General features: G+C 40.6%; 1 protein-coding gene across 2 annotated transcripts in view; it reads left to right on the forward strand.

Annotated features, from left to right (window-relative positions):
- rap1gapb (RAP1 GTPase activating protein b) overlaps positions 1-25,118 on the forward strand; it is a 194,300-nt gene that overhangs the window by 90,205 nt on the left and 78,977 nt on the right. For both annotated transcript variants that reach the window (XM_070445580.1, XM_023996377.2), the window contains one exon: positions 17,436-17,471. The gene's annotated coding sequence lies outside the window, so the exon portion shown is untranslated. The remainder of the gene's footprint in view (positions 1-17,435; positions 17,472-25,118) is intronic.

The raw sequence follows: 25,118 nt of genomic DNA on the forward strand, positions 1-25,118 counted from the left end.
AATCCAACTACAGTGTCCGATTTCAAAAAGGCTTTACTGTGAAAGCACACCATGCGATTATGTTAGGTCAGCACCTAGTCACAGAAAACCATACAGCCATTTTCCAGCCAAAGAGAGGAGTCACAAAAAGCAGAAATAGAGATAAAATGAATCACTAACCTTTYATGATCTTCATCAGATGGCACTCATAGAACTTCATGTTACACAATACATGTATGTTTTGTTCGATAAAGTTCATATTTATATCTAAAAATCTCAGTTTACATTGGTGCATTGTGTTCAGAAATGCATTGTCTCAAACAAACATCCGGTGAAAGTGCAAAGAGCCACATCAAATTACAGAAATACTCATCATAAACATTGATAAACAAAGTTTTAAACATACGAATGAAGATAAACTTCTCCTTAATGCAACCGCTGTGTCAGATTTCAAAAAGGCTTTACAGCGAAAGAACACTTTGCGAATATGTTAGGTCTGCGCCTAGCCACAGAAAAACATACAGCCATTTTCCTACCAAGGAGAGGTGTCACAAAAGTCAGAAATAGCATTGAAATTAATCATTTATCTTTGATGATCTTCATCTGGTGGCACTCCCAGGTCTCCATGTTAGACAATAAATGTTTGTCAAAAACCTTCTTTTTGTTTGCGCGTTTTGTCCAGTAATCCGAATGCTCAAGTCCAGACTAAACGTTTTTTTAAAGTACATTGTCACGTTCTGACCTTTATTTTCCTTTGTTTTTGTCTTTAGTTAGTATGGTCAGGGCGTGAGTTGGGGTGGACAGTCTATGTTATGTGTTTCTATGTTGAGGTTTGTCATTTGGCCTGATATAATCAGAAGCAGGTGTTTTGCATTGTCTCTGATTGGGAACCATATTAAGGTAGCCTGTTTTCACTGTTGGTTTGTGGGTGATTGTTCCTGTTCGTGTGTTCCTGGTTTTTCTATGTTCACTAGTTCGGGACTGTAGCTTCGTTGGTTTTCGTCTGTTTATTGTTTTGTTCATATTGAGAAGTATTCTATTAAATTATGGATACGCACCACGCTGCGCTTTGGTCCTCCTCTCCTTCTACCGACGAAAGCCATTACATACATTTGCAAAATGTTGTAAAAACCTATTTTTGCTTTGTCATTATGGGGTATTGTGTGTAGATTGATGAGAAACTATTTAATCAATTTTAGAATAAGGCTGTAACCTAACAAAATGTGGAAAAAGTCAAGGGGTCTGAATAATTTCCGAAGGCACTGTATATACAGTTGAAGTCGGAAGTTTACATAGACTTACGTATGTTAGAGTCATTAAAACTTGTTTTTCAACCACTGCACAAATTTCTTGTTAACAAACTATACTTTTGGCAAGTCGGTAAGGACATCTACTTTGTGCATGACACAAGTAATTTTTCCAACAATTGTTTACAGACAGATTAATTAACTTATAATTCACTGTATCACAATTCCAGTGGGCCAGAAGTTAACATACACTAAGTTGACTGTGCCTTTAAACAGCTTGGAAAATTCCAGAAAACGATGTCATGGCTTTAGAAGCTTCTGATAGGCTAATTGACATCAATTGAGTCAATTGGAGGTGTACCTGTGGATGCATTTCAAGGCCTACCTTCAAATGCAGTGCCTCTTTGCTTGACATCATGGGAAAATCAAAATCAGCCAAGACCTCAGAAAAAAAATGATAGACCTCCACAAGTCTGGTTCATCCTTGGGAGCAATTTCCAAACGCCTGAAGGTACCATGTTCATCTGTACAAACAATAGTACGCAAGTATAAACACCATGGGTTCACGCAACCATCATACCGCTCAGGAAAGAGATGCGTTCTGTCTCGTAGAGATGAACGTACTTTGGTGCGAAAAGTGCAAATCATTCCCAGAACAACAGCAGAGGACCTTGTGAAGATGCTGGAGGAAACAGGTACAAAAGTATCTATATCCACAGTAAAACCAGTCCTATATCAACATAACCTGAAAGGCTGCTCAGCAAGGAAGAAGCCACTGCTCCAAAACCTCCATAACTAAATTTGCAACTGCACATGGGGACAAAGATTGTACTTTTTGGAGAAATGTCCTCTGGTCTGATGAAACAAAAATAGAACTGTTTGGCCATAATGACCATCGTTATGTTTAGAGGAAAAAGGGGGATGCTTGCAAGCCGAAGAACACCATCCCAACCGTGAAGCACGGGGGTGGCAGCATCATGTTGTGCGGGTGCTTTACTGCAGGAGGGACTGGTGCACTTCACAAAATAGATGGCATCATGAGGAAAGAAAATTATGTGGATATAATGAAGCAACATCTCAAGACATCAGTCAGGAAGTTAAAGCTTGATCGCAAATGGGTCTTCCAAATAGACAATGACCCCAAGCATACTTCCAAAGTTGTGGCAAAATGGCTTAAGGACAACAAAGTCAAGGTATTGGAGTGGCCATCACAAAGCCCTGACTTCAATCCTATAGAAAATTTGTGGGCAGAACTGAAAATGCGTGTGTGAGCAAGGAGGCCTACAAACCTGACTCAGTTACACCAGCTCTGTCAGGAGGAATGGGCCAAAATTCACCCAACTTATTGTGGGAAGCTTGTGGAAGGCTACCCAAAACGTTTGACCCAAGTTAAACAATTTAAGACATAAGCTTTTTACCCAACTGGCTTTTCAAAGGCAGCTTGAAATGTATCCTAAACGCTTTGTGCTCTTGTAGGAAGCTGTAACTCCCCGTTGCTGACCTATACTTATCTATAACTTGGCTAATAACAAATGTGCACGTGTCGCTCTGCACTCATTCACTCACAGGTGATTGAAAGACTGCTAGTGGYCTACCTCTACCAATAGAATTCTGCTCCGTTGTGGTCTGGCTTTGCCTACATCAAAATCACAGACTCAATCTTGCAAAGTTAGATTTGTTTTAGTTTGTTGTATAGAAAAAGGGCTAATATAATTAAGCAATAAGGCCGAAGGTCTCGTTGCGTCGTGCCTAAGAACAGCCCTTAGACGTAGTATATTGGCCATATATTACAAACCCCTGAGGTGGCCTATTGCTATTATAATCTGGTTACCAATGTAATTAGAGCAGTAAAAATAAATGTTTCGTCATACCCATMGTATACAGTCTGATATACCATGGCTGTCAGCCAATCAGCATTCAAGGCTCGAACCACCCAGTTTATAATGTTGATTCGATCACACAAAAAACGTTGATCTATATAGTGCAAACTAATGGGTCGAACCTAGTGAAGTTCAATCTCTTGTGTCTCTGTGCAGCATGGCATGTCTTCTGCACCGCAGTCCTGGAGGAAGTGTGTAGCTTAGAGAGAACATTGGTCCCATACAATAAGGGGATATGTTATACCTATGTTATGTCGGAAAAAGTCTGTTTTAAATGTATCTGTCCTGGTTAAAAACAAGTTGTCATCCAATAGGCTTTGATTACATGTCTAATATCCTCGCCCACCTGGAAATTCTGTAAGAGTACTGTATATGCCAATAACTTGTTGGTCTGACTGCATTCTGTCCCCCATCAACACTTTTTTWWAAACATTTTATGCCAGCGAGAATGACATAAGAAAGTAGTCAAGGCAACTAMCTTGATTTAGCCTCCGCCATGTTTATCTCACTAGTTCAGGATATTTTAGCCTCCATATATTCACTAGTTCCAATATATCCCATGATATTCGTGATTTCCTTAAGTGCATGAGGGTGATAGTTTGTAGTGTGATTTCCTTTACAGTCCATTGAGGTATTTAAAACCATATTATAGTCTCCCACTATAATAATCGAGTTTTGCYTTGCTTGTAGGCTTGATCAATTATTACACATATTTTCAAAGAATCATAATTTATTTAACCATATAGATTAATGAGCCAAATCGGTTTATGGTCCAATAACATATTTAAAAGAATCCATCTACCTTGCGGACCTCTTCGGACAATTTTCACATTCAGATCAAAATTATTGTTAATTAATATCATCACCCCTTTTGAGTTTCTTTACCCATGGGAGAAGTATATTTGCTGCCCACCACCCCCCCAGTAATTTTTCCACACAACCTCATCTAAAATTGTTGAATGAGTTTCCTGAAAACAATAGATATTATATTCCTTCTCTTTTAGCCAGGTAAATACTGATCTTCTTTTCTTATTATTTGCTAAGTCATTACAATTATAGCTGGCTATACTTATTTCACCATTTACCATAATGAGATACAAGTTTCAATTCTATTTATCATAATATTTGTTTGTAAATGTACCATTAAAAAGTACCATAATGATTGAGTGTCCATAAAGCTGTACCATGATATTTACACTGCTCCAATTGTTCTCCACTATTCCACCCACTTAAACCTCCCCCATCCTAAGTTGGGTTGTCGTCCCAGTGACTGGCCAACTGGATCTTAGGGCCTTGGAGAGATTGGGACCCACCCTTTAAAAAGAACACACAGTGCCACCCATAGAACAAAAGCAGATTAACTGCCAAAAGCATTTCCAACACCCTCACCTCGATTGTATTGTATACAATTATTTAAAAATATGCAAGATTTTTTTATATATAGTATATCTTCATTTATTTCCACAATTAACTAATAATATGCACAATAATGTTGGCAGTTCATACGAAGGGTTGTTACCTATAACCAGGATTGGCATTACAAAAATTACATTTTTGGCAAGCAATTATTATTTTGGCAAACAATTATTATGAACAGATGTGGGATACACACACACACACACACACAGACATACTGTACACACTCCCCACCCTTCCCCCACAAACAATCACAAGCTCAGGTGTTCAACAGTTGTTCCATCCCTGAGCCCAACTCAAGAGAAGACTTGTTGTGCAAGTTTATATACAGTTGTAGCTGTTTGAGAAGGCATGCAAAATTGAGCAAGAATGGGGAGATTTGATTAACCAATGTCAAGTCCTAGCTGATGGAGCTCAGATACACCCCTTTCCCCTGAACCACACACACACTGGTCCCCCGTTGTGACCATTTTCCCTAGCATCTCTGTGCAGTCAGACCTTTTGATTATTTTGTGCCATCAGGGCCACAATAATTTGCCCCCTCTCTGATTCTCTGAGTGTGACCCCCTCCCAATGGGTTACTGCAGCTTGTGTTGCCAGCACTGCCACTACCTGGGTGGGGGCACTCCACCGGAATTCCCACTGGTTAGGTACAAGGTTTTCAAGGTTCTCATTAGCAGCTTTGAAAAATTCCTTGTATATTATTCTCACCCATCCGGGGGCTTTGGCTTTATAGGACCAACCCTGCCAGGCAGGCTCAGGCTCTTGAGGGGGCGGTGCGGCTTTAGTGAGTCTCTGACCGCGTTTATCTTTCTGTCTTGGCTGCATATAGGCTACTTGCAGTAGGCATATAAAACAGATAAGGACTTCTCTTTAGTGTGTGGGTCGCTCAGCTGTTTAGGGTATAGGGTTGGGGACCATCATGATAGGACAATAAATAAATAAACTATATTTATAATTTGTTTTAAAATGTATATCCCACATCTGCACAAAATTGAAAGCTCTCTCTGTCACAACTCCTGCTCGCAGACACACATGGGTTCTTGGCATTTGCAACCATTTTCCTTTTTCACTCACTTAACTCCACACTTTTCCAAACACAAAAACACTCACCCCACGTTCCATCACAATACACCCCCACATACCCACATACTGTGCCTTCTATGTACTCTGTTTGCTGTGTTTTATCCCTACCATATTGATTAATACTTTTTTTATTTTATTATTGCCTTTCCCAGTTAACATGAGAATCATGTAATGGGTTGTTGACCCTGGGCAATTTCATGGTAACAGAATTAAGCTTAGACTCATATTTTTCCATTTAAAATGTATACCAAACATAAACCATTGATTTCAAAGTGTATCAAACCGTAGAACTCTATACACAAGGACTACTCTTAACACCCGACCTAAAATCTCCCTCAGTTTTATTCTGTTTACAAACGTTGTATCTGCAGTTCTTCCTGTAAATTAGTTTTCYTAAAATGTTCTGTGTAAATTGTTCAAAGTATTCATTATGCATAGAGTTTCATGGTTTGGAAAACTTGGAAATCAATGGGMTTTTTTTGGCATACATTTTAAAGTCGAAAATTGGAGTCTCAGCGTAATTCCATTACAGTGGAATTGCCCCGCTGCAGACCTCTTTTGGACAAGCTACCCTCTAGTTGAAAGGCATACTTTCATATTTGAAGAAATAGTGCTGAGATAAATGATTAGTGAAAAAAATCCATACAAATGTTCTATTGCACTGTAATGTTAGTATACACTCCCATCGGCCCTGTTTGTGGCTGGAAACTCTACTCACATAAAGTCTCCCCATCAACACGCCTTATTAAGCAATATCCATCTACAGATTACTTGTGGCTGACCACAGAACATACCCATTCCCTTATGGTGTGGTGTAGACGTGGACTCCCTATTGGTAATTGTAATGTATATATCTGGATGTGCCATTTGACATCTCACTCACTTTTAGTAGAGCACATGCATCGCCAAGGCGATTGAGACTGGCGGACATAGACTATTTACGCCAACGTGACCTTCCCTTTCACCTGCCCCACACAAGATACTCTGGGTAAATAGTTGTTTTCCTTTTTTGCATCACAGCAAAGGACATCTCTGGAGGGGAAGTGGAAAAACAGTAGTCAAAAGAACACTTCAAAGTGCATTACCTTGCAACAATTTCTAAGGAATTTGGAGACGGCAGTATGGATCTAGAGCACATATCAAACTCATTCCATGGAGGGCCGTGTGTCTGCGGATTTTCGCTCCTCCCTTGTACTTGATTGATTAAGGTCACTAATTAGTCATTAACTCCCCTCACCTGATTATCTAGGTTTTAATTGAAAGATTTTTTTTTTTAAACAGCATACACTAGGCCCTCCATGAAATTAGTTTGACACCCCCGATCTTGAGGATTCTGCTGTCATTCTGTTMGAGAAATGTGATCAATAGATTTCTCTATTGAGGCTTGAGTAAAATGTAAGTAATTTGCTTACATTGTAGTTGAAGGAAACTATGGAAAATTATTCTGCTTTAAAAGTTGATAAACTTAGGAGACAAGTAGTAGAAAATTCCCTTTGGAAYATTTTTATGAGATTTTCACACTTCCTAGAGAGCGCTTCTTTGTTTATGCCCATTCAGCATCATTCACACCCTCTTAAGCCTTAGCCCCACCCCACACACACAAGTAAACGCATGTAAGTCAGCATGACATTGTCCTCCAGAAAGTGGTCTCTTTTTTTAAACCCAGCTAACTTAAGGGCAGTAATGTTTTTGAGAACTGTAGTACCACTTTTGCAGTTATCTTTCCATAAATCTGCAGTAGCAAAGATTATCTACACTGAACAGAAATATAAATGCAACATGTAAAGAGTTGGTCCCATGTTTCATGAGCTAAAATAAAAGATCCTAGAAATGTTCCAAATGCACAAAATAATGATTTTTGCATTCATATTCCATTATCTCAGCCAATCATGACTAGCCAGGAACAATCCTGTCTTTTCCCTTTTTAGCTCAGTGRTTTCTCCTTGGCTAAACTAGACTCCTAATTAGAAATGTTTATTCATATTTAAGTTTAAAAAAAAATGTTATCAAACGGACCTACTGTGAAGTAGGAACTAGCATCAAAGGCCTCAGATCATGTAACCGGTCACAAATTACATTTCACTAGCTATGGTTATCAGACACAGCACATAAACAGCATAGCTGGAACCAAGACTATATTCCCCCAGAGCAACATGTGTTTTTTTATCAGTTTAATCTTGTAAATATGATCGATTATGCAAATACTTTATCATGTTTTTCTGTCATTAGCTAGTTCATACAGGACATATTAACACTGGTCAAGTTAGATGAAGACAAAGAGGATAATCATGAGTTGTCAAATGAAATACTTTTTTTATTACCCCTTTTTCTCCCCAATTTCGTGGTATCCAATTGGTAGTTACAGTCTTGTCTCATCGCTGCAACTCCCGTACGGACTCGGAGGAGGCGAAGGTCGAGAGCCGTGCTTGACACAATGCCCACTTAACCTGGAAGCCAGCCGCACCAATGCGTCGGAGGAAACACCATACACCTGGCGACTGTGTCAGCGTGCACTGCGCCCGGCCCGCCACAGGAGTTGCTAGTGCGCGGTGGGACAAGGTAATCCCTGCCGGCAATGAAAGACTTTCTAACATGGCTAACTAAAATCCAATACAGCGCCTGGGTATTCTTCTTTTTATTACCTCAGCCCACTTTAGATAGAGACTACTGAAGTATGGAAGTAGAGTCAACATCCCATTGCTCTGTTGCCCAGCTGTGGAGAAGACACGTCCTAAAGTCATATCTCCCTTGGAGGTCGTCTGATGAATCTCCACTCAATGACAAGTGCAAGCAATTGCAAGCATCAGGCAGGCGAGCGGAGGGGAGCAGACCGGTGCGGGCAGGACAATCCTATTCTGTGCATGTTTGTGATTTGATTAAGAGCCTATGTCTAGCGTCAGTTCGTTCTGGCCTAATTGAATAAGAGAAGGTGTGACAGGCACCAGGGCACCCCAACACCACAGCTGATGGATGGAGAACAGAGGAGTAGAGGTCACCCTGTACCACTAGATGTTCCTGGACGGGACACTCTGACCATGGTACAGTGGGCAGGTAGGAGGGGAATCCACTTATATAGAGGGCAGAGCAGAGGAAGGGAGAGGAAAAATCGGTGGGGTGGCCCATCCCTCATCCTTGGTTGACCTTATGACAGGCTTCGGACCCACTCTGTCAGCAGATCAACTGACATACTCCACCAGCACCACACCCTTTGCCAGCTTTCTGTATGATCAACATTTCTGCATGAGATGCAAGTGTGTTTGTTTGGGTTTGACCTCTTTAACCTTTTGGTGTACTGGGTTACTTTTACATAGACTTGTCTGACTTGACTGTAGGGTAGGAGAAAGGTCATGAGATTCCAATAGGGGTAAGCTGATGGGTACAAGGTCAATACAGGTCATTATCTTACTTACACTGTTTAAACTTTTGTCAGAGCCTTGAATCTGTCTGCTGCTACTAAGGAATACAACATTTCCCTTGTGCAATATTAAGACTACTTGAGTAAAGGACATATTCTATTGAATAACTCAGTGATAATACAACTGAGGATTTAAGCTGGCACAAGAAGTTACCTATTTAGGATAAGGATTGAAATTGAGGACATTCCACTGGACACACACCGGTTGAATTAATGTTGTTTCCACGTAATTTCAATAAAATMACATTGCACCAACATGGAATAGACATTGAATTGACATCTGTGCCAAGTGGGATGTGGGTTCTTTCTTTCTGACAGCCTGGAAATTAATTTAGAATCAGTATAAGTGAGGAAGAGGAGCACCTGCTCGTTACCTGGGCAACGGAATGGTCGGACGCACCTTTCTCTTAATCTGAGGGAGATATGACGTACTGAGAGAGCGGAGTAGAGAAGTGAGGTGGAAAGGAAGGAGAGAGGGAGGTGGAGGGCAGGGATGTTTACAGACGGAAATGTACTCTTGCAAAACACACGCACCCTCCGTCAGCCTAGAGGGTTTAAAGAAAATAACTGAGGGAGGGAGGAAGAGAAAGGAAGGGAGGGAGGTAGGGGAGATGTATGACTGCTCCCATTGCTTACTTGCTGTTGAACTCCGCTGATGTGGACAGTCTCCCCAGAAAGCCTCAGCAGCCCCTAGCTAGCAGGATGTCACAGAGAAAGAGGAGCTTCACTTTCGGAGCATATGGAGGGTAAGGTTGAAGCCCATTCGGACAAAAGATAACATTTACTCATGTCTGTCTCTCTGCATGCTAGAAATAGCCGGTGGGGGATAGTAATGGGGAGGTGTTACAGACAGTAATACCTGGTATGGAATTCACTCCATCACTGAAGAATTGATGAGTACTTAGGCCTGAGATCTAATGAGATCCCCTGTGGAATCATGCTTTACATCTTCCTCAGGCTAGCAGTGAAAGGATAATATCAAGGTCAGACAACAGTGTCTGCTCTAAACTACAGCTTGTTAGCATCTATGATTAGCGCTGGAAGTTAATGAAGTGGTCTCATAAGGAGGTCAATGAAACATCATTAGCTCTTAAATGACTTTGTCAATGTTTTGGTCAAGCTGCCCCCTTTCCTAGGTTTTAAAGACAAGGTCAACTTTACCAAAACAAAATAGTCATGTGTAGAAGACTAATCTGTTTCATTTATGACCAACTAGTGAGTTTTATTGTTTTTATTCTCAGCACCACAAAGATGGTGGGGGTGTGTATGTTTATTAGTTTGCCTTTGAGAGGTTCATGATAGGTTTTTAGATTTGATTGTTTATTTGGAGAAATAAGTGCACTTCAACCTGTTGCTTTGGCTCTTTGGGGTAGAGGGATGCTTGGAATGTGTTGCATTGATGAGGTCAAGAGTTCAAAGGACGCTCTAAAACGGGTCTATATGTTATATACGGTCTCTGTGTAAAACACACTCTGATGTTACAATTAATTCAATGTTATTGTGGTCTGTGGATAGGAAATAGTATGGTGTATGAAGAGGTTAGCTAGACAGTGAATGTGGCTCATGCATTATAAGGGTCTATTTCTACTGTAGATGTGTAAATGATACACTTCAGCACAGCACTGATGTGCATTCAATGATGTATGATGCTGTGTAGACTAGTTGCATCGAAAACCCCTTGAGACTGGAATAACTTTAACTTCCATCATTATGTTGACCCTGGCCTTTGGCACTAACAGCTACACGCAGGAAAACATCTCACTCGCGAGACAGAGTACAACCTCACCACTTTGGCTGACCCTTAGGCACTGTGTGAATAGAATAGTATAGAATAGTACAGCACTGTGTGAATAGTCGAGTTCCATAGACACTGTTTGATTCAGAGTTGGATCATCAAGGCTGATAATCCTCCAGCCCAGCATCAACCGATTGTTCCGGCTCTACATGCTATGGTTGGCACTGTAGTGAATTCTATGGACAGAGGGAGATTCTTAGGATGTTTAGTTTATACAGCTATAGAAGTGGGGGAGGAACCACATTCACATGCATGTGTTCGCTCACACACACACACACACACACACACACACACACAATGAGGATGTGCTCTGAATTGTGGAGCACATTAGATAGTCCCCTGACCGCCATATGCACTCTGAGAAATGGACCTTGTCTCCTCCAAATTAACATTTTATTCTTCTATTTTATTTTTCTGTCACATCTTTATAACTGTATGCATCTTTTCATACACAGCATCCCCGAGCACATAAATGTTTAATGGAACTCAGGACATAGGAGAATAACAATACATAGGGAGATAATACTAATACAAAGAAATGTTGTCTATAAACAAGACATAAAACACAACAACACTGTTCAGGGCCTCTTTTCTCAGAGCCTTCGAAGCGTTAAGATCATCATTAGAACCTTCRTACGATGTATCTTTAGTAGCCAAGGTGTTTTCCAGAGCCTTGGTTATTAATGTGTCTCTTAAAAACCTTTGCCGTCTACAAGTGATCCAGACCACTCGAAGAGCAGTCAAAGGGCATCATTAGATGCCTTTTTTCTCTTCCGCATCACTTTATTCACAGAAGATCTCCGCTAAACGTAGTCAAGATGTTTAGGATTTCTGTCTGACTGTGACTGCTGATCACTTCAGAATGAGGTTTACTCCAAATACAAAGTTGCCAAATTATTTGCAATTGTTACAAACAAGTGAAGCATAAAATGATGCTTCAAATGAAAACAGAGATGACGGCATTAAAAGATGCAAAGGCTACGTGGGTCTATATAGGCCATTTCAATTATATTTCAATCGATGTCATGTTCAATCAATTGAGTTATATTTTGGGATTTTTGCAGCAATGTGTTTCAACACGTGCGCAATGATGTACCCAATCTATGATTTAGTGCATTATTTTTGGGTAAGCATAATAAGCCGCCTCAATAACCTATTTCAGCCATAGGTGGTAATATCTCTCTAGGAGCTGATCCGTCATCAGTATTGTGGAATAAGTCTAATGTTAAGGTACGATTTGAATGGAGAAAGGTGATCCGAGAGCTGCGCTGCTTTTCTTACGATCCTATGGGTATGGACACATGGTTTAACGATGCACCTAGCGAACGTTCTCTCTGCGTGTTTTTTGGGGGGAAACACTCTTAAAAAGTTGATGGGTAATAACGATGCATCTGATACGACGATCATTGTACTGCTTAAGTTACATCGCAACTGGTAAACGAGACCCAGTTCAGTCTCATGGTTCAAAAACCTATACTCCACCCTTTTGCGTACACAGTGTGGGCCTCAGGTAAAAATAAGGAATACTGTATGTCATTGTGAAAGCCATGCTGTCATAACTGTACTGTATGTACTTATTCAGGCTGGACAAGGTTCTGTTTGTTTTCTTTGACTGTATGCTTTTAGTATCAAGAGAAATCCTTGAGAGGAGAAGGGCCCTGAAAATTCAACCACAGACATCTCAACCMTCAGTTTAGCCAATAGCTGTATTGGACTCCATTCTACAGAGAAGTGAAAAGACACGCAGGGAATGTTTTTTATTCATTAGAAAGCCTTTGAATATCACTTAATTGACACTTAATATTGAGAAACTATATGAAGTAATAAGCATAGTCACTTTGCTTTAGGGATTGTCTATTCCTAACATAGACATAGGCTACACATTGAAAGGTTTGTTTGTGTCTTTGTTTGTGACTGCACATATTTCAATTAGATCTTTAGTTTTATTCAAAGAGAAAATAGGAAGACTGTTGCCGTGACAATGCCCCAACTTTCAACAGAAGCTGTGAAAGGAAATTACAGCAAATAGCCTAGGCGACAAATGCATTGTTGTCAGGAATAGAATTCAGGCCACAAAATCATTTATCTTTGTGTTCTGTCTTTGCGGAAATTACTTTGTCACACGTACACAGAAAAAATTGAAATTGCCATAAGTAGATAATGCTTCCTACAGCATGTTCAAAACTATGACACATGCCGTAATTTCAAACCGGAGGATTTAATCAATGTGAAACTAGAAATGCATGACATCTATTTGGGCCACGCAAAATACCATTTTTCATATGCCATTTTATGCTCTGTTTTGAGGCAATCATTTTGAGTAGGTGAAGATGTAAAAGAAAATGATCCATTTTTTAAATGGGAGGAACTGCATAAACACCTAGTATATTTAGGAGTGGTTAAAGATTCACCACAGGGGATGTCAAATAAACTAATCTTACCGAAAACTATCCYTTCATCTCTGACATTTGAATGTTATTGTTGGTTTACACTTTATAGTACCACACCCTCTCAACACAGAGAGGTTAGAGGGGAGAAGATGAGGACATTGACCTCTTACACATACAGAAAATAGCTCTTTGGTGAGGGTGAGGTGTGTATTCTCCATTCAGTGAATAGGGCTGGAGTTGTGTTTGTAAAGTGAACATTTGGACAAGTACACTAAATACTGGTGGTGTGTTGACATCACTGTGTAAGCTGTTGACTACTGAAAACGGTCAATGTCTAGCCAAGTGCAAGTATACTCCGCACGCACACACACACACATACATAAACACACACGCACATCCGACTTCAACTTCCGACTTCAACATACTCTTTACACACGCACGCACGCACGCACGCACGCATATGTGTGTGTGTGTGTGTGTGTGTGGAGTATGTTGAAGTCGGAAGCATGTGTGTGTGTGTGTGTGTGTGTGTGTGTGTGTGTAAAGAGTATGTTGAAGTCGGAAGTTGAAGTCGGAAGTTTACATACACCTTAGCCAAATACATTCAAACTCCGTTTTTCACAGTTTTCACAATTTTAATCCTAGTAAAAATTCCCTGTCTTAGGTCAGTTAGGATCACCACTTAATTTTAAGAATGTGAAATGTCAGAATAATAGTAGAGAAAATTATTTATTCAGCTTTTATTTCTTTCATCACATTCCCAGTGGGTCAGAAGTTTACATACACTCAATTAGTATTTGGTAGCATTGCTTTTAAATTGTTTAACTTGGGTCAAACGTTTCAGGTAGCCTTCCACAAGCTTCCACAATAAGTTGGGTGACATTGGCCCATTCCCCTGACAGAGCTGGTGTAACGGAGTCAGGTATGTAGGCCTCTTGCTCGCACACGCATTTTCAGTTCTGCCACAAATCTTCTATGGATTGAGGTCAGGCTTTGTGATGGCCACTCCAATACCTTGACTTTGTTGTCCTTAAGCCCTTTTGCCACAACTTTGGAAGTATGCTTGGGTCATTGTCCATTTGGAGACCATTTGTGACCAAGCTTTGACTTCCTGACTGATGTCTTGAGATTTTTCTTCAATATATCCATATAGTTTTCTTTCCTCATGATGCCATCTCTATTTTGTGAAGTGCACCAGCCTCCTGCAGCAAAGCATCCCACAATATGATGCTGCCACCCCGTGCTTCATGGTTGGGATGGTGTTCTTCGGCTTGCAAGCCTCCCCTTTTTCCTCCAAACATAACAATAGTCATTATAGCCAAACAGTTCTATTTTTGCTTAATCAGACCAGAGGATATATTTTCCAAAAAGTACGATCTTTGTCCCATGTGCAGTTGCAAACCGTAGTCTGGCTTTTTTATGGCAGTTTTGGGGGCAGTGGCTTCTTCCTTGCTGAGCGGCATTTCAGGTTATGTCGATATAGGACTTGTTTTACTGTGGATATAGATACTTTTGTACCTGTTACTCCATAATCTTCACAAGGTCCTTTGCTGTTGTTCTGGGATTGATTTGCACTTTTCGCACCAAAGACGTTCATCTCTAGGAGACAGAACGCGTCTCTTTCCTGAGCGGTATGACGGCTGCGTGGTTCCATGGTGTTTATACTTGCGTACTATTGTTTGTACAGATGAACGTGGTACTTCAGGCGTTTGGAAATTGCTCCCAAGGATGAACCAGACGTGTGGAGGTCTACCATGTTTTTTCTGTGAAGTCTCGGCTATATCTTTTGATTTTCCCATGATGTCAAGCAAAGAGGCACTGCATTTGAAGGTAGGCCTTGAAATACATCCACATGTACACCTCCAATTGACTCAAACTATGTCAATTAGTCTATCAGAAGCTTCTAATGCCATGACATACTTTTCTGGAATTTTCCAAGCTGTTTAAAGGCACAGTCAACTTTGTTTAAGTAAACTTCTGACCCACTGGAATTGTGATACAGTGAATTATACGTGAAATAATCTGTCTGTAAACAATTGTTGGAAAAATTACTTGTGTCATGCACAAAGTAGATGTCCTTACCGACTTGAAAAACTATAGTTTGTTAACAAGAAATTTGTGGAGTGGTTGAAAAACGTGTTTTATTGACTCCAACCTAAATGTATGGAAACTTCCGACTTCAACTGTYTACTGTTTACATGCAATTTTGCATACGCTCACATGTAAATGTGTTTTATCCATACATTTACAGACAACAACACACTAACATCTAAACAAGGTCATTTGCATAGAAATACATGCTCCCAATGCCAACATATACAGCAGTCAGACACAAGAGAGTGAATACACACACACACACACACACACAAAAGATAAAAGTGTCATGCAAGACACAGTATGATTCCCTTGACGAACCTCTAGGCTCTGCAGACTTTAGATATCACTGTCTAAGATATGCTCGTTTCCATTTATTTGATACGACAGAAAGAAATATGTTTTTTACTCTTATGGTTGGTTTGATACCATGTTCTGTATTTTTATTGTTGTTTTGAGCTTTTATTGTTATGGTGGCTGCCCGGTAACATTTACAGCCAGTGTGTTATGGTTTATTAGTTTTCCATTCAGTAATAGTAGTGTATTTAAAAAGGGTTGACTGTTCATAGTATATGAGTAGGCCTACATGCGTGTCACGTGGTAGAATGTTGTGACATTGTTTTTGTGTAGGCGTGTTTTCCACTGTGGAATGTTAACACCAAAACAGAGGTTCTTCCTCAATCAGCAGAAAGTAGAGCAGAGAGACCCCTGAAAGACAACCTGATATGTTTATTTCTATCAGTCAAACACAAACAGGGAGAAAGAGCATGGCCATTTCCTGTTGTCACACACGACGAGGTGGGACTACTTGTTCGTATGATCAACTAACGGTGTGATCCTGCGATGTTTGTTTAAYAAATTACACAGTTGGTTCTGGTTATTGGATTGTTAAGCAAATGTTGCATTTTTTCACATTACTTATCTCATACTACAAGTAGTAAGTCTCTCGGTAGTTCCTCATCTCCTCAGCCATAGTTACTCATATCTTCAGCCATTTAGAGACAAAAAAGAGATCCCAAGGGAAACCATGGCTCTTCTCTACAGACTGAACCTTCAGCTCTACTGAGTCATCCAATGGCACCAATACATCCAAAGCATGTTGCACCACTCAGAATTTCTCTGATTCTTTCTGTCAGAGACGGCTGGGTATTTGATTGCCTGTTTGTTATTTTCCATGATGGACGGTTTTCATTTGAGTTTGATTTGCTATGAATGACAATGACATTTGTTTGATTGGCTTAGTATTCAGGGGGGCAGGGATAAGCGGTGATTAGCGGTTGATCGATTGACCAATTTTCCGCATTTATTCAGCATCAACCCCACGACGGCTCCTGTGATTGATCCAGGCAGAGCATTTGCCAGTTTGATTTGTATGCAGCGCTGTAAATGTAGTCAGAATTTCAACCGCTCTTTTCCTACGTGCAAACACCACAAACAAGTCCATGGAAAATTTGCCAAGACAATAAAAAGGGATGTTGCTCCCTCTATCTCATCAATCCTATTCGCTATGGCTTTTCTCATATCTTGGCTGGGTGGGCTACGGCTGAAAACACTTTCATTTGAAGTGTGCCGGTATTACTGAGTGGGTTTGGGTAATGATGTGCCAGCCTGCTCAGGGTATTACAGTGGGCTCTGACTGTCTGACTGGCACCTCAACCAGTCTGCCTACTCACCTAGGAGACTGTGTCAGCCTCGGCTTGAGAGCGTGCCCATCGGCTGGTTGGCAGGCAGAGGAGGGAGGGAGGTAGAGATGGAGGGAGAGGAGAGAGAGAGGAGAAGTGGTGAGAGGAAATTATAGACTCATTCATCTGGTGCCATAGGGGTCCATGGAGGTTGATTCTGTTTTAAATACACACTATTATTAAAAGTCACTTCTGAATTATGATTTTTACAGGTAGATTAATGTCGTAGATTTTATTTTCAGCCAAAATAGTCCCAGGTGCTTTCACCTCATAGTTTCACCTAAAACTCTGTTTTGATATTGTAGTCTTTGGTTAATGCGGTGTTCTAGACACTTCATCAGTCTTTGACCTTACACACTCAGTGGGACCCAGTTGATTAAACCAGACCAGGTGAAGTGGGAGTGGGACAGAAGTCTGATCTACTATCTCTCTTTGTTCTCTCTCTTTCTAGTGTCGACAAGACCTTTTCCAGGACCAGAAGTCTATGGTGAGTTTACCCCCCTCCTTGACATTAAGAAATTCAGTTAATGTTGTGTGGGATAACTTAATTTTATGCATAGTTGGTTCTAGATCACTCTTAAAAGTACTGTAGATTACCTTAGAGGTTTTAAATATAGAGGTCACCTCATAGCTTCCTTTTTCTTTTTCCAGCGACGCTGTCCACCCCTGGTTAAGTACTGATTACAGTCAGAATAACAGGGCATGAAACATCACATGGATMTCAGCCAATGTCTTTATTTACTGTTTATGTTGTACCAAATATGTCTATGCTCAATGTTCCATACTGCTGTTGTAGCCATGCTTGGGRTTCCTTAGTGAAGTGCTACATCAGACAGTTACATACACTGAGAGTATAAAACATTAGGAACACCTTCCTAATATTGAGTTGCACCCCCTTTTGCCCTCAGAACAGCCTCAATTCGTCGYGGCATGGACTCTACAAGGTGTCGAAAGCGTTCCACAGGGATGCTGGCCAATGTGGACTCCAATGCTTCCCACAGTTGTGTCAAGTTGGCTAGATGTCCTTTGGGTGGTGGACCATTCTTGATACACACGGGAAACTGTTGTGCATGAAAACCCCAGCAGCTTTGCAGTTCTTGACACACACAAGCTGGTGCACCTGGAACCTACTACCAAACCCCTTTCAAATGCACTTCAATCTTTTGTCTTGCCCATTCACCCTCTGAATACACAATCTATGTCTCAATTGCCTCAGGGTATAAAAATTATTATTTAACCTGTCTCCTCCCCTTCATCTACATATATTTTAGGTGGATTTGGCAAATGACATCAATAAGGGATRGTATTTTTCAATTGGATTCACCTGGTCAGTCTATGTCATGGAATGTTTTGTATACTCGCTGTATATTGGCAGTGAGGAAGTCTAATGTCATGGCTGTGGATCAGGGCATCTGGTAACAAAATTAATATTGAGGAGGGCCATGTAATATTCCATCCTTGGCAGTATGAGAAAAATATGTGTGAATGCAGCAGGAGAGGGGTGTAGATGGGGAGGATGTGGAAGGAGCGAATAGAGGAGCAGGATGATTCTGCAGGATCATCAGATGGTAACATTTGTCCCGTACRTCTGCTGAATTGAATTAAGAGGGGATTGGGGGTTCATTCTGTGCCATGTTCCAAACAGGTCTGTAGCGCATGCTAATGTAGCGGGAGACCAAAGGGAAGGAACGCCTTCTAGCCACTGAAAAGTGCAGCTCTGAACAGGGCTCTCACTGCACTCAGTAAGTCATTATGTTCTGGTGAATTCTATCAGCCTCTACGTACAGGCAGATGAAAATCCCAAAGTCATGAAAGCCTTGTTATTTTAGGTTTGTTTGTGAGAATTTCTCTTATTTCTTAAAAAGGAAACTAGCATTGATCTGTATTTATTAAATGCATTCATCACTGCTATCAATCATTTAGAAGGGCATGTATGAGTTACTAAGAAGGGGTTTAATCCTCAAGTCATAGGAAGGATGTCCGGCCTCCATCTACATTATACAGGTCTGAAAGGTGTCACTGTGTAAGACTAGCAGCTTTTCGGTCAGATTTACGATAGCAGGTCTAAATCAGACACAGTATACCATTGCATCCCTCTTGAATCCATCATAGCCTCAGTCATCCTCTCTCTCAGCAGCCGGCGAGGTGTGTGTGTGTGTGTGACAAGGGGACTATGTCCAACCACTCAGTCACTGTCTCTTTTGCTTTTGCTATTATGGCAGCAGTGATATTGGTTGATCGTTCCGCAAAATGAGTGCCTTTTTGCGTCCCTTTGATATTTTAAGGAGAAATTATGCACAAATATTGCACTTTAAAAGCRTGTTATATTAATTGAAGTGCCCTTTAATATACCACATGAAAATTCAATAAATCAGATTTATTTATATGAATAAAGACTTGCTAAAGTGCCAAAGAAAATTATCCAAATGTAGATTTTGATATAGCCTTGTTCTGTTCAATGTCCTCTACATACACTACAATGTCCAAAAGTATGTGGACACCTGTTTGTCAAACATCTCATTCCAAAATCATGAGCAGTAGTATGGAGTTGAACCCCTCGTTACTGCTATAARAGCCCCCACTCTTCTGGGAAGGCTTTCCACTAGATGTTGGAACATTTCTGTGGCGACTTGCTTCCATTAAGCCACAAGAGCATTAGTGAGGTCGGGCATTGTTGGGCAATTAGGCCTGGCTCACAGTCGGCTTACCAATTCATCCCAAAKGTGTTTGATGGGGTTGAGGTCAAGGCTCTGTGCAGACCAGTCAAGTTCTTCCACACCGATCTTGACAAACTATTTCTGTATGGACCTCGCTTTGTGCACGGGGGCATTGTCATGACAGAGGAAAGGGCCTTCCCCAAACTGTTGCCACAAAGTTGGAAGAACAGAATTGTCTAGAATGTCATTGTATGCTCTGGTGTTAAGATTTCCCTTCACTGGAAATAAGGGACCTAGCCCAAACCATGAAAAACAGCCCCAGACCATTATTCCTCCTCCACCAAACTTTACAGTTGTCACTATGCATTGGGGCAGGTAGCGTTCTCCTGGGATAGGCCAAACCCAGATTTTTCGTCYGACTGGTGATTGATTCATCACTCCACAGAACGCATTTCCACTTCTCCAGAGCCCAATGGCAGCGAGCTTCACACCACGCCAGCCGACGATTGGCATTGCGCATGGTGATCTTAGGCTTGTATGCGGCTGCTCGGCCATGGAAACCCCTTTCATGAAGCTCCCAGTGAATAGTTATTGTGCTGACGTTGCTTCCAGAGGCAGTTTGGAACATGGTAATGAGTGATGCAACCAAGGAGAGACAATTTTTACGAGCAACACACTTCAGCACTTGGCGGTCCAGTTCTGTGAGCMTGTGTGGCCTACCATTTTGCGGCTYAGCCGTTGTTGCTCCTTGACATTTCCACTTCACAATAACAGCACTTACAGTTGATCGGGGCAGCTCTAGCAGTGCAGAAATGTTATGAACTGACTTGTTGGAAAGGTGGCATCCTATGACGGTGCCACATTGAAAGTCACTGAGCTCTTCAGTAAGACCATTCTACTGCCAATGTTTGTCAATGTTCATGGATTGCATGGCTGTGTGCTCACTTTTATACACTTGTCAGCAACGGGTGTGGCTGAAATAGCTGAATCCACAAATTTGAAAGGGTGTKCACATACTTTCAAATGTGTGTATACAGTGCATTCGGAAAAAAGTATTAAGACCCCATGGCTTTTTTCAAATTTTGTTACATTACAGCCTTAGTCTAAAATGGATTAAATAAAACATTTTCCTCATCAATCTACACACAATAGCCCATAATGACGAAGCGAAAACAGTTTATTAGAAATTAATGCAGAAATGTGGGGAAGGGTACCAAAACATTTCTGCAGCAAAAACACAGTGGCTTCCATCATTCTAAAAATGGAAGATGTTTGGAACCACCAAGACTCCTCCTAGAGCTGGTCGCCTGGCCAAACTGAGAAATCGGGAGAGAAGGGCCTTGGTCAGGGAGGTGACCAAGAACCCAATGGTCACTCTGACAGAGCTCCAGAGTTCCTTGGTGGAGATGGGAGAACCTTCCAGAAGGACAACCATCTCTGCAACGACTCTCAGACCATGAGAAACAAGATGTCTGGTCTGATGAATCCAAGATTGAACTCTTCGGCCTGAATTCAAAGTGCCTGGCACCATCCTACGGTGAAGCATGGTGGTTGCAGCATCATATCTGTCTAGCAAGCTCCCATCCAACCTGACAGAGCTTGAGAGGATCTGCAGAGAAGATGGGAGAAACTCCCAAATACAGGTGTGCAAGCTTGTAGCATCATACCAAGAAGACTCAAGCTGTAATCGCTGCCACAGGTGCTTCAACAAAAGACTGGGTCTGAATACTTCTGTAAATCATATTTTTTTATATATTTTTAGGGGATGGATCAGCTTTAATATTGCAGATGATTGTTGCTTCCATCAATGTAATTGTCTGCATCATTTCCAAACCCCCATATATTTTTGTGGTAAATATGTATATCCATATACATACATACGCAAACCCGTAAACAGTTAAAGTCGGAAGTTTACATCCACCTTAGCCAATTCATTTAAACTCAGTTTTTCACAACTCCTGACATTTAATCCATACAATTCCCTGTCTTAGGTCAGTTAGGATCACCAACTTTATTTTAAGAATGTGAAATGTCAGAATAATAGTAGAGAAAATATTTATTTCAGCTTTTATTTCTTTCTTCACATTCCCAGTGGGTCAAAAGTTTACGTACACTCAATTAATATTTGGTAGCATTGCCTTTAAATTGTTTAATTTGGGTCAAATGTTTTGGGTAGCCTTCTACAAGCTTCCCACAATAAGTTGGGTGAATTTTGGCCCATCCTCCTGACAGAGCTGGTGTAACTGAGTCAGGTTTGTAGGCCTGTTGCTCGTAGGTCAGGCTTTGTGATGGCCACTCCAATACCTTGACTTTGTTGTCCTTAAGCCCTTTTGCCACAACTTTTGAAGTATGCTTGGGGTCATTATCATTTGGGAGACCCATTTGCGACCAAGCTTTAACTTCTTGACTGATGTCTTGAGATGTTGCTTCAATATATCCACATAATTTTCCTGCCTCATGATGCCATTATTTGTGAAGTGCACCAGTCCCCCTGCAGCAAAAGCACCCCCATCATGATGCTGCCACCCCGTGCTTCATGGTTGGGATGGTCTTCTTCGGCTTGCAAGCCTCCCCCTTTTTCCTCCAAACATAACGTTGGTCATTATGACCAAACAGTTCTATTTTTGTTTCATCAGACCAAAGGACATTTATCCAAAAAGTACGATCTTTGTCCCCATGTGCAGTTGCAAACCGTAGTCTGTCTTTTTTATGGCGGTTTTGGAGCAGTGGCTTCTTCCTTCTGAGTGGCCTTTCAGGTTATGTCGATATAGGACTCGTTTTACTGGTGGATACTAGATAGATACTTTTGTACCTGTTTCCTCCAGCATCTTAACAAGGTCCTTTGCTGTTGTTCTGGATTGATTTGCACTTTTCGCACCAAAGTACGTTCATCTCTAGGAGACAGAACGCGTCTACTTCCTGAATGGTATGACGGCGGCGTGGTTCCATGGTGTTTATCTTGCGTACTATTTGTACAGATGAAGGCAAATTTGGAAATTGCTCCCAAGGATGAACCAGACTTTTCTGGGTCTTGGATGATTTCTTTTGATTTCCCATGATGTCAGCACAAAAGGCAGTGAATTTGAAGGTAGACCTTGAAATACATCCAGCAGTACACCTCCAATTGACTCAATGTCAATTAGCCTATCAGAAGCTTCTAAAGCCATGACAATTTTCTGGAATTTTCAAGCTGTTTAAAGGCACAGTCAACTTAGTGTATGTAAACTTCTGACCCACGGAATGTGTGATACAGTGAAATAATCTGTCTGTAAACAATTTGTTGAAAAATAACTTGTGTCATGCACAAAGTAGATGTCCTAACTTGACAAAACTATAGTTTGTTAACAAGAAATTTGTGGTGGTTGAAAAACGTGTTTTAATGACTCCAACCTAAGTGTATGGAAACTTCTGACTTCAACGTTATATATTTACATACACATACATATATACATACATACACCTATACACTTTTTTTTTATATACCTTTTTATTCCCCGCAAACCCTACCACCCCTCCAAAAACAAGCTACATATGGACAGTAACCAAAACAAATGATCCAATGACTCTGCCTCCTCCTCGTAGAAATATCTGCAGAGCTGGGAAGATTGTTTCCCCAATATAAATAACATTCTATTGGTTGCAAGAATTTTGCATAATKATTTTAATTGAAAATTWGAAGTTTTGAATCCGGCGTCGTTTTGCGTTTCAATTCACAAATCAATTGRSATGGAATCGGTACATCAAAAATCTCTTGCCAACTATTTTGCAATTTATATGGCCCAGCTGTCAGTTTTTTGATCCTTAAATTAAACTGGTATATATTTTTATTTATCACAATTTTCTTTAACCATTTTTGGTCTTTAATGCAGGGCCGATAGACAAGTTCCTTACTTTTCCCCCCTTCCACTTGCCTCTTCCATTTTTCTTGTAATGCTTCAATTTGTTAGTTGTAATTTTGGGTAGAGCAGACATTTCCATATGTTTGTGTTAGCTGCATGTGTGACATAACTCCACCAGTTCTATTTATGATATAATTTCCAAAGATTATACCTTTTTTCCTTTGTTGTTAAGTTCAAAAGAATACTAGATAAAAATAGCTGCCACCCTTCAAACCAATTAGGGTTCAGAACTTTAAAGCAAATTTTCTCAGAATCATCTTTTTGCAGGTAGAACCTTATAGTTCCAAGCTCTCAATGTCCTCCTGTGCATCCTCTGTGACTTCTAGGAAGATTTTAACCCTCAAAGATTTCTCCATGTTTTCACCATCACTGTAAAGCCATAGTTATTTTGTTGCTTTGAGAATGTAATTTCTTATTATTTATTTCATGTTAATAGTGATTAGTTTTAATGTAAAAAATATACTCTCCCTCATTTTAAGGTCAACCCGGTTATGTGAACTGATCTCTCATTTTAAAGGGATACTTCGGGATTTTGGCAATGAAGACTTTTATCTACTTCCCCAGAGTCAGATGAACTATTTGGTGACCATTTTTATGTTTCTGCGTGCAGTTTGAAGGAAGTTGCTAACTATGACTGGAAGACAATGGGTATCTGCTAGCATTGMCTCACAAAACGACCTCTAACTTTCTTCATACTGGACACAGAGGCATAAAAATGGTATCCACAAGTTCYTCTGACACTTGGCAAGTAAAAGATCCCGAAGTATCCCTTTAATATGGTGAAACTATTCTCTTTTAAATATTTTTTTCAAACGAGACATTGAACATCTAATAGTCAAATCATAGCGTAAAAGCAGGTGAGCTGGTTCTAGACTTTATGGCCATGTTTGTGAAGCTTGCATTCAAATGCTCTTCACTATTGCACATAACAAGCTTATATTCCCTCTGTCACAAGAGGATTTATGTCTGATTTAAGATGAAGTCGTCAACCCTGGTATTTTATTTGGCAAATCATAGACACTATAGGTTTTTCACCAAGTTACACAACTCAAAAGGCACCTAATTGGTGGAATGACCCAGGTAACCTGACACTCACTACCCACTTACATTTAATTGAGTTGAACTAATGTGAATTCAACCCAAAATCATTGGATTTAGGTTTAAAGTTGTGGGGGGAAAAAGTTCCTTTACGTTGATATGATATATGCCATTTAGCAGATGCTTTTATCCAAAGCGACTTACAGTCATGTGTGTATAGGTGGCAGGGAAATCAGGCGAAGGAGAGTCAAAATGGAGTGTAATGGAGTCTCTTTAATTAGCAGTCCACTAAACATACTCCAAACACTAAAATGTACATCAAATACAAAAGTGGGTACGAGGACCCGTCGCACACCTATACAGACATATATACAACACTGACATAAAAACAATCTCTGACAAAGACATGAGGGGAAACAGAGGAATACACAACGGTAATGAAGGGGGATTGAAACACAGGTTGTGTAGGGAAAGCACAAACCAAAAACCAATGGAAATGGAAAAAATGGAATCAATGATGGCTAGAAAGACCCGGTGACG

The sequence above is a fragment of the Salvelinus sp. IW2-2015 genome, linkage group LG11 (assembly GCF_002910315.2).
Source record: "Salvelinus sp. IW2-2015 linkage group LG11, ASM291031v2, whole genome shotgun sequence".
Taxonomy (NCBI): domain Eukaryota; kingdom Metazoa; phylum Chordata; class Actinopteri; order Salmoniformes; family Salmonidae; genus Salvelinus; species Salvelinus sp. IW2-2015.